An 11,311-nucleotide genomic window follows, 5' to 3' on the forward strand; every position below is an offset into this window, starting at 1 on the left:
AGAGAAAGCTTCGGACATAGGCATCAGAAGGGGGCAGAATGAGTACCCCCCTGCCTGTCTTCAGCTGGATGTTATATAGTCACTAGCAGTCTGTTCATGAAAGAAAGGAATGCCTTAAAACTCAGAATAGCACCAGGCCCCCCACCCATAAGATGCATTTTGGGATAATCTTGGCACCAGATGATTCATCCCGGGCCGTAAATGATTGACTTGAATCTTGTAGGAGGGCAGATCACCATACAAATAGTTCCGTTTACATAGGTTAGGGGAACAATATCTGAGTATTAACATACTGGTTTGTCAAGTAGGTTCTGAGCCATTAGGTGGAACCGACTTGAAGACAGAGTTTGGGGTAAATGCATAGTACATTAATGTAGCTTAAGACAAACATTTCCATAAGAAAAATGCATTGGTTAACTCAAGGTTTGGGAATAGTTAACTTCAGGTGAAACCAGGTGTCGTCATGGCAACACAGTATTTTAAGAGAAACCTTTTAAATTTGTATAGAGAAGGGAAAAAATTCCGCTAGTTGTTTCCTCTTGCTGCTTAAGAGAGAAAAATGTCTGACATTTGCAGCCTATTTTCTCTGTTTGGAGACCCCTGGCCTTCCTGCCTGTTACCCTCTCAGTTTTACATTTCATTGTTCTTTCTCCATTCTTGAAGTCCCAAGTCTTCTATTAACATTTCCCGTCTGTTTGGCAAGTTGCCTATATCTGTTCTTTCTAAAGTATGTCTGCTGTTAATGAATGTTTTTTTCTTCTTCATTTATGTCTTTACCCCTTCATTCTTGAAAGATATTTTCATGGGACATACGATGTGCGATCCACAGTTCTTTTAGGACAAAAGAAAACATATCTGTTTTTCCACGTTCCATCTTCTGTGCACCATGGTTTCCTATGAGAACTACCTATCACCCGTTACTTCTCTGTCTGTAAAGCATCTTTTCTGTCACATGCTTTCTAAGTGTTTTTCATTGTGGTCATAAGTTTATGATGTATCCTGGCATAGAACTTTTAGGGTCTCTCCTGTTTGGTGTTTGTTCAGCTTTTTGAATCATGTGGTGTATGCCCTTGCCAAATTCGGACATTTTTAATTATTATTCAAATATTTTTTCAACCTCACATTTTTTCTTCTCTTAAGGAGTCCAGTAACGAGTGATAATTCTCAGGTTTTGTACCATAGGACCCTCAGTTCCCATCTTTTTGTTTTCCCCAGTTTGTATCTGTTGCTCATATTGATTAATTCCGATTGATTGTTCTTTGAGCTCACTGATGCCGTTCTCTCATATAATCTACTATTGAGCTCACCCAGTGAGTTTTCATATTGTTTTTTAAATTTTTCAGTTGTTTGATTTCCATTGGGTTATTTTATATGTATTGTATATTTTTGCCTAGTTTATAATGCCAAAGAAGGACTCCGAGAAAACAGGCAAAACTGTAGTCCAAAGTCATGATTCTCTGGTGTTTTTATCTTTGTATTGGGATAGAAATCCTAAATTAACTAGAGGAATGAAAGGCCTTACATCCACAGGTATCTCTGAGAACAGATTTTACAACTAAGGGTGACCTCCAGGTTATTCAGAGTTGTGTTCTCCAGGGGAGGCGTGTGTGTAGAATTTCCTGGTTCTCTAAGGCTTGTTACAGCCGCAGAGGAGGGTCACTCCCCCTTTGGGATCACTCCTCTGCCTTGTGACTGAGTGTGTCCCCCACCTCCACCCCCAGCCTGCTCAGGATCCCTGGGTGCTGCACCGCCTTCTGTACTTCGTGGTCTTTAACTTCGCCCTCTTAATGCCCTTCTAGCCTCATCATCTGTACAGTGAGCACCATATAGGATGTTGTCATTTTTGCCTCAACTGTCAAATGTGTTCAGTCTCTAGTCTCACTCCTGGGCGCTTTCTGCCCCACGTGCCCTTCTTTCTCTTACAAACACCCAGTGGAACTATTCTGTCCACTGTCTGTCCTCACGTCCCTGTGGTATGCTCCAGTGACAACTAAAGAGTGACCTCCGCCACGGTCACCTGGCTTGCGCAGTCCCATTTGTACAAAGTTCCCATTTGTACCCCTCTGTGCCCACCTCATTATTGGACCCTTGTGCTGCCCACCCCTCTTTCTCGAGTCCTTGGCTGGCTTCTGAGCATTTCTGCTCTTTTCCTTAATAGGGTCTGTGTTTTCCATCTATTAAATAGTTCCACTTCCCAGGATCCATGTGTGGCCTTTGTTTTCTCACTTGTGATGTGTTCCATGAGTGAGTTAATTCCCTGTCAAGGCATTTTATCCACAGTGGTCTACAGAGTTCCCCCAGTCTGTGTCTCCAGGTTCAATGTTTCTCACCGGCCATCCTTCCACACCCACTGTTTATATATACTGTGTGCCTCTGTCATGTGACCATGGCCTGGAGATAAACCTGTCATGAGAACAGCAGGCAAACATTGTTTTATACGTATGAACTCTTAACCTTTGCAGTGACTGTATGGTGGATAGTGTCCCCATTTTACAGATAGGAAAGTAAAGGCATAGACAAGTTGAGGAATTTGTCCAGGGTTTCATCATTAGAAAGTGTAGGAACTGGGATTGGAGTTAGCTGCCTGCAGAATCCATGCCCTTGACACTTAACCTCTGTCGCCTTTCATAGGTTGGGTGAGTGCACCACTGCGGAGCAGACCAAACCTTGGTCATTTGCAAATTACTTTTCTCACTTGACATTGATGCTGACCATCCCTCTAGGGTGAGTGAGATACACTGAACTCCCTCTAATGGCTGCATAACATGTTTTAACTGTAGAAGATACAGTTGATTTGCGGTGGCAGGAAGATTGTAAAGGGCTGAGGTTTTCAGCGTCCATATTCCCTGTGAATCCCACTGCCATCTGCCTTGTTGCCCAGGCCAGACGGACACCTTGCAGCCATTTTTTCATCCCACATCTAACCACTGTCCCGTTCTGTTTTTTTCCCCCTAGTAGACACCCAACAGATGTGTGTTTTAGTGAATGGCTATACACAGCAGGGAATGTTTATCATAATGCTTGGCTTCCTCACAGTGTTTACACAAAGCTGTGTGTATAGTTGCCACCATATAGAACATATGTTGACCTTGAAGAAAAGCTCCAGAAGCTTTTATGGCCAGATGGAAATCAAGATGAATGATTGTATCGTGTGATCAAGACCACACTTGGTTGAGCAATTTGCTAGGAAGACTCACAGGACTCATGTTTTGTTACCGCTCAACAGCTATGCTTATTCCACCAAAACGATGAAAGCAAACTCAGCCAAGAGCAAATGCACAGGGACCGGGACAATCTGCAGTTGTCCTGGCTTGGGGGAGTCACATGAGGTGTGCTCAATTTTAAGCTTTTTCAAGGAGGGACAGCCGTCGGGTGAAATGTCACATGAGGAAGCTAGCTCGAGACTCGGTTTCCTGGGGGCTTAACCAATATACTGAAGTCTAGACCTCCAGAAGGACAGCAGATCTTTGGCATAAACCACACCAGTACACAGCTTGAGCACACTGAGCCACCCATTTGTGGGAAATCCTCCAAAATCTAAGGTCTCAAACCACAGCCCAGGGTAAACCTGCTAGCTCAAGAGAATATCGGTCTTGGGCCTGCTCTGTTAGGTCATCATAGCAACTTACATGGAACTAAGATGCTGATTAATAAATTCGGACTTCTGTAATGGTAAGCACAGTTCCCTAAAAGAGTCATAATTTTGAAGCAAAGTCACTATAACCAAAAAAATTTTTTAAGATATCACTAAGCCAAAGTAGCTTAGTGATATCTTAACAAACTAGCCAGATTTTATTTAGTGATGACAACATACAGAGGAAGTCTGGTGACAAGGACCTTGGCTCTTTCTGATAACTGATACACGTGTGTGTGTGTATACACCACTTGAGGCCATATATATGTACATAGATGTGTAGACACCCAGTACATGTGTATCTTTATAGGTGAATGGCTTCAAGTGGTCTGATGAGCAATATACCAGCTGTTTCCCTTTATAAAGATGTAAGTGCCAGATCAGGGCTGTGTTTCTGAGGCACATGAGTCAGCAGTTGCTCATCTCTTCCTGCTGTTGATACTCTGCCTCTGTCTTCAGCAAAGAGAAATAAGGAATGTTTGCGTCATCCCGCGCACCTCATTTGAAACTGGACTACCTTGTGTCAGGCTGGGTCACCTTCACCATCTGGGGGTTTCACCTGGGGCGAGGGGGGGCAGGTGGTTCCTGCAGGGACAGCTTCGCTAAAGAGGTGCTGGAGACGGGCAGGAACCTGGTCTCCGGGGGCATCTCCGCTCCCCGGGCGCTCGGGCTCTGACCCGCAGACCGCCTTTCTCTCTCAGTCCTGGGATGCCCGGCAGCCTCTGGGATGTTCAGTGATGTCATGCTTGAGGTTTGAGGGCTGAAGACTTGTCATCTCTGCTCACGGGTGTGTTACGGAAGTAAAGTATAAACAGGCAACCTAGCAGGCCTCCCTCAGAGCCGTGTCAGGGCCATGGGCCCTCCTGTCATACTTCTGACCTCTGGCTTACCTGCTGGGAGACTTTAAAACCTTTCTGGCACTCTCCTCCTCCCCCTTATTTTGGATACTTAACGTTGAAGCATGTGTTTTTATTCTGAAGTTCTAGGATTTGGGACCCCGCTGATCCTGTGGAGACTGCTCCTAGAGCTAGCTAATCTCTCCGGATAATTTTCCCTGTGGCCTGTGCCCTCTGTAGACAAACCAGCCCTTCCAGAGCCAGAGCCCTGAACGACTGCCTTTATCATGTTCGCATGCTTCAAGACCCTTCCCCAGATAACCAGGCAGTTGAGGGCAGCCCTTGCCCCTTGAGCTGTGCCGGCATGAACCAAACTAGCAAATCCTGAACCTTTGGCTTGCCTGCGCCACCAGGCCCATGCCCCGCGGTGAAGATCACTATCTGCAGTCTCTCTACCCTCCCCTCCACCTCTTTGCCTCTGACTGTCCTCGGGGGTTGCCCTATGTGGCCCCGTGGAGCACAGCAGGCCCTTGTCTTAACTGGAGCCCTAAGTAACTCTTCAAAGGCCTCGTATCAGGATAGCAAATCCTACCCTTTAAAACAATGCCTGAAAGTGTTCATGAGATGATAAATACTAAGAATTTAATGGCAGATCAGCCACTTCGAGAAGTGAGGGTGCCAGTGCACCCAGCCACATGCGATCTTTGAGTTGGACAGGTGTGGAGAGCCACGGACGAGAGCGCCAGCCAGGGGCTGTCCAGGTGAGCAAGTAGAAAGCAGGTATCCAGGGGGCCGAGAGGTCCCTTAGTAAGGTCACACTCAGTCTCCCCTGGTGTCTGTATTTTAGGAAGATGGTGTCAGATGCCCGCACAGCCCCACACGTCAGACGGTGACAAAGCGCGACTAACGGGGCCACAAACTCCTTAATGACAACTTAGTCTCCGTGTATCGTCTCCCAGGTTTCTGGGATGTGAAGGAAGAAGCGCCTCTCGTGTGCCGAGTGCCAGGTCCTGCTACGTCATTTGTTCTCTCGGCCATCTCCCAGCTGACGGGCACCATCATCACTCTCCTCCCTCCTCCCTCACGGCCTCTGTAGGTCCATGAGCAGCAGCTCTCACTCTTGCTTGTTCCAGCGTCATCTCGTGTGCTTGCTGTCAGGATAAGTCACACACGTTTGAAGTGCCTTGCTTGCACCTAGGCAGTCACCACCGTTTTCCCCGCCGCCGAGTGTGCCCATTGTTTGTCTTGCCTGTGACCTCCCCTGCCTAAAGCCTGTTTTCCATCTGCTCTGTCCCTCACCCTTTCTGACTTGTCCTTATCCACTGCCCTGAGCGTCCGGCGCCACCGTCTTCGCCACGTCTCACTTATTCACCTCTTTATTCCTCCCTCTTCCTTAGAGGAGTGCCCTAGGGATGCTCTTCGTTTCCTTGTGATAATTGCACTTCACCGTTACCTCATCCTGTCTTTTTCCTCCATTTCCCAAACCTCCCTGCCTTGTGAACCTCCTTCCTAGAGTCCTGCCGTCTTCATCACCCTGGCCAAGATCAGCAGTGACTCCCGTATTTATATAACATAAGCCCTGGTCTTGAGACTGAAAATCATCTCACAGACCATTCTTGAAAGACACTCTTTTTCTTTAGTTCCTTATCATCACTCTCCTGGCTTTCTCCCTCCTTTCTGTTTTCCTTCCATGCTGACTCATCCACTTCTAGCCACCCATGCAGTTTTGAGATTCCTAAACACTTTTCACAGTCCCTTTTCTTTCTCTGTGGTCTCTCCCTAGGCTTCATCCGCATCCTTCATCTGGCTTCGCTCATCTTCATTGTCGTCGTTTAGTGACTCAGCCTTGTCCAAGTCATTGTGACCCCATGGGCTGCAGCACGCCAGGCTTCCCTGTCCTTCACCGTCCCCCAGGAACCTGCTCAAACTCATGCCCATCGAGGCCATCCGACCATCTCACCCTCTGTTGTCCCCTTCTCCCACCTGCAGGCTTTCCCAGCATCAGGGTCTTTTCTAATGTGTCAGCTCTTTGCATCAGGTGGCCAAAGTACTAGAGCTTCAGCTTCATCGTCAGTCCTTCCAATGAGTATTCAGAGTTGATTTCCTTCAGGATAGACTGGTTTGATCTTGCAGTCCAAGGGACTCTCAAGAGTTTTCTAACACTAAAGTTCGGAAGCATCAATTCTTTGGCACTCAGCCTTCTTTGGCATTCAGCCTTCTTTATGGTCCAACACACACATCCATACATGACTACTGGAAAAAACATAGTTTTGATTATACAGACCTTTGTTACTTTGAACAAATTGAAATTTATTTTCCCCGTCCTGACTTCTTGGGGCTCTAGACCTGAATTCCTGATTACTGTTCCCACTGGAATGTTTCGAAGATGTCAGTCTCCACTTGACTCTTTAGAGCCCGAACACGGCTCCCACCTCTCCCTGATGCTGACCCACTCTTAGCTTTGCTTCTGCACTGCATGGCGCTGTTTGGTGACCGAGGATGGAAACCCCTGGCTCAGCCTTGTACCCTCTGTTTCCTTACGCTCCACGTGCCAAGTTGCCAGTCTCACCTCTTAAATGCCTCTCAGGTGTGTCTTCTGTCATCTACCACTTCTTTCTAGACCATAGCACATTATCTATCACTTCAGCTTCCGCTCAGTAACTAGGTCTTTTTTCACCTGTGTTTTCGCTCCAGTCCATTCTCCACACTGAAGCTAGAGGTGCAGCGCAGGTTAGACTGCCACCTGCCCGACGCACATGCCCTTCAGTCGTTTCATGACTCGCCTTACGAAGCCCATCCATGGGGCCCTACCTGGTGTGGGACACGTCTAATTGGCGGCCTTTTCTCTTGCACGATCCCACTGCTCTGCTCTTGACTTGTGTTTCCTTTTTTCTCCCCACCCGTTTCTAGGCTCTTCCCTACACTTTGGCTGGAGAATGAATGCTTACCCTTCACAGTTCAGTTCAGTTCAGTCGCTCAGTTGTGATCAACTCCTTGCGACCCCATGAATCACAGCACGCCAGGCCTCCCTGTCCATCACCATCTCCCGGAGTTCACTCAGACTCACGTCCATCGAGTCCGTGATGCCATCCAGCCATCTCATCCTCAGTCATCCCCTTTTCCTCCTGCCCCCAATCCCTCCCAGCATCAGAGTCTTTTCCAATGAATCAACTCTTTGCATGAGGTGGCCAAAGTACTGGAGTTTCAGCTTTAGCATCATTCCTTCCCAAGAACACCCAGGACTGATCTCCTTGCAGTCCAAGGGACTTTCAAGAGTCTTCTCCAACACCACAGTTCAAAAACATCAATTTTTAGGCATTCAGCTTTCTTCACAGTCCAACTTTCATATCCATACATGACCACTGCAAAATCACATCTTACAACAAATAGCAGTTCCCCAGGGAAGCCTTTACTGGTATTCCCATCTAGGTCAGTACTTTCCTTTTTCCAGGAGACTTTCATGTCTGCCCAAGACCACCTTCAGGCTTGGTGTCACCATAGAAAGACAGAGACCGCGATCCGCAAAGGGAAGAGGCAGCTAGAATAAAATGCAAGAGAAACCGAGCACCTCGCCCAGGTGACTCCCCCTGTGCAAATCCACAGAGCTGTGTGACAGCGTGTTCATCAACACTAACAAGGGAAGTCACCCCAGCTTCCCGGCCCACAGATGCCTTTATCGAGGCAGCGACCACAGAGACACAGGATCCGCAGAAGGCAAAACGTAGTGTAGTCGCAGGTAGACAAAACCCACCCTTCACTGTGAGTCACACTGTTAGCATAGACTTTCTGGTCTTAATGATATAGTGGGGCCCACAGACATAAGCAGAGAAACCACTCTTACCAGGCAAGACCGTCTAAGGATGCAGAGGGAAAGGGCAAGTCTTGTTTTTTTTCTGCCATGCCACATGGGATATTGGTTCCCTGACCAAGGATGGAACCCAGACCCCAACCGTGAAAGCACTGGTCCAGTAATGACCTCACTGGACCACCAGGGAGTTCCCCCACAGGTACATTTTAGAACATGTTCAGGAGCATACGAGAACCTCCCTACAATGGCTGACAAGGTTCTGTACAGTTTGCCTCTGTTTTCTCTCCAAGTTTATCTCGCACCATTCTAATCCCTGCAAATTATGGCTAAGCCACACTAGCCTTGCTTTTACTCAAACACCCCAATACCCTCCCAACCCAGGAATGTCTTTCTCAAAGAGCCAGGGGTCCATTTCTCTGAAATGAAGTCATCAAAGGAGATAGCATCTTTCTGTCCCAGAGGCTCAGCTGGTAAACAATCTGCCTGCAGTGCAGGAGACCTGGGTTCAATCCCTGGGTCAGGAAGATCCCCTGGAGAAGGGAATGGCAACTCACTCCAGTATTCTTGCTTAGAGGGTTCCACGGACAGAGGAGCCTGGCAGGCTAAGATCCATGGGGGTCGCAAAGAGTCAAACACGACTGAGCGACTGTCACTCACACATCCCAGTTTCTTGTGGGGCAGGGGTGAGGGCAGGAGCCCAAATTGCTCCAAGTAGCAAAACTACCTCCCATCATATGAGAAGTTAGTTTTCCCCTATAGAAAGCCAGTGTAACAGCAAGTAATTAACCCCATTACTGGGTTAGTGTAGCATGAACTATGTGTAGCAAATGGTGCTGTCCTTACTTTATAGGACTAATTGTTTATTTGAAAATGTAGGTAATGGTTTGTGTCTGTTTGGCTATATGAAGGAGTGAGTGTTCTTCTTTGAAGTCTCTTAACAACCATCCACATCAGATTCTGGTCTAATACAACTTTAAACTTTTATTTCTTTACTGTCTTTGCAGTGAGACTTTTCTGAATGGGGAGGAGGCTTTTTCTTTTTAAATTGTAGTTCTCCAACAATTTACCCTATTTCCTATCTTAAAGAGTTCAGTTGCAATTGTTTTGAAATTTCTGTATATGTCAAACAAATATGTGGGCTGATTTTACTAGTTGAGACCCAAAGTGGAAACCAATGACTGAGTCCAACAAATAGAGTTGACCCTTGAACAACAGGGGTTTGAACGGCATAGGTCCACTTATATGCAGATTTCTCTTCCAATATACTATAGTACTATACCATCTGGGGTTGGTAGAATCCCTCCCTAGATGCAGAAGCAAGGATACAGAGGAATGGCAAATGCTGATAAGATAGGCTGGAACTCTCCCTGCAGGACTTTCAGCTGGACAAACATCTCCTCCAGCAACAAAATACAAAGAAACTGTAAGAGACTAAAAACACCTGCTTGCATGTGCAGATTAAGAGCAATAAGATACAAAAAGACCAAAAACTCAACTGCCGTTTCTGATGAGCTGGGAACAAAAGGACCTTGACGGGAGCAAAAACAGTGTACTGGCATGCTCCCTGCACACAGCACCAGCCAGGGGGTGGCAGACAACCTAAGCCACGTCTCCATCCCCACCCCTGGGCCCACCCCGGGCCCAACCCTACCCTCACCTGGTTTAAGAGACCAACTCGGCCCCTGCCCTCCAGGCAGCGAGTCAGGGAACCTGTTACTTGTTTTCTCCCTCCTGCAGCAGGAATCTTGCCTGAATTTTTTCTCAAGCCTCTTTGTTATCGCCAAGGTTATGACTTTGTCTACACACCAATGCCAAATGAAAAATACAGAGACAGAGTTTAGAGGATATAGAAAGATGGTTTTAATTCTCTGCCTGGTGAGGGGAGAATACAACAGGCTAGCACCTCAAGAGCTCTTTCAGGCCCATCCAAGTTTCTTCTCTAGACTATTCACTATTCCCTTTATTTTTCTGTTCTTAGAGGAGGAAAAACTTCATTTCTATTTTTTCTATAACACTCATCCATTTCTATTGATTAAGGCGTCCAAGAACCCTGGTGGTAAGACCAGGGGCTAACACTGCATGCCACATGAATAGTCCCCAATGAGGGATCGATCCTGTACCCCCTGCAGTGGAAGCACGGAGTCTTAACCACGGGACCTTCGAGGAAGTCCGACATGTGGATTTTTGACAGTGCTGAATGTCAGCCCCACCCCAGCCTTCATTTAAGGATCAGCTGTACTGTAGTGAGTACATGAGAGGGGAGCAGTTAGTGCAGCTATGGGTCCCTGCCCCATGCCAATGGCCTGGGCAGTCCTGGGCTGCGGGAGGCCGGTGTGTTGAGAGGGGGCACACAAGCCATATGACATCTGGAGACAGAAGCAGATGTCAGGGAGCTCCACCGTGGTGACCCTCATGCATGTGAGTGGTTGAGGAGGAACCTGCGGAATGGCCTGAACAGGACAGGACCCTCAAGCTGGGGCAGCTTGAGTTGCACTTGGTCCTGGTGTGTGCCAACAGCATAACGTCCCTGTTACCGAGTCTAAGCTCACTCTGCTCACCGCACAACAGGCCAATAAAATCAAAGACAGGTATTGAGGCAAGGAATACGACGTTATTTAGAAAGCTGGCTGACAGAGAGGATGGCAGACTAATGTCTCAAAATAATCATCTTATCTTGGTCTGGATGCCAGGTTCTTCTCTAAAACAGAGAGGGAGAGGATGTGAGGAAGTAAAGTAAAACGGCCTTTTATCTTGCAAAACAATACTGGATGTGTTCATTTCTTCTTTCAGTTCAGTTCAGTTCAGTTGCTCAGTCGTGTCCAACTCTTTGCGACCCCATGCATCGCAGCACGCCAGGCCTCCCTGTCCATCACCATCTCCCAGAGTTCACTCAGACTCACGTCCATCAAGTCAGTGGTGCCATCCAGCCATCTCATCCTCTGTCGTCCCCTTCTCCTCCTGCCCCCAATCCCTCCCAGAATCAGAGTCTTTTCCATTGAGTCAACTCTTTGCATGAGTGGCCAAAGTACTGGA

The sequence above is a fragment of the Ovis canadensis genome, chromosome 14 (genome assembly GCF_042477335.2).
Source record: "Ovis canadensis isolate MfBH-ARS-UI-01 breed Bighorn chromosome 14, ARS-UI_OviCan_v2, whole genome shotgun sequence".
NCBI classification, from domain to species: Eukaryota; Metazoa; Chordata; class Mammalia; order Artiodactyla; family Bovidae; genus Ovis; species Ovis canadensis.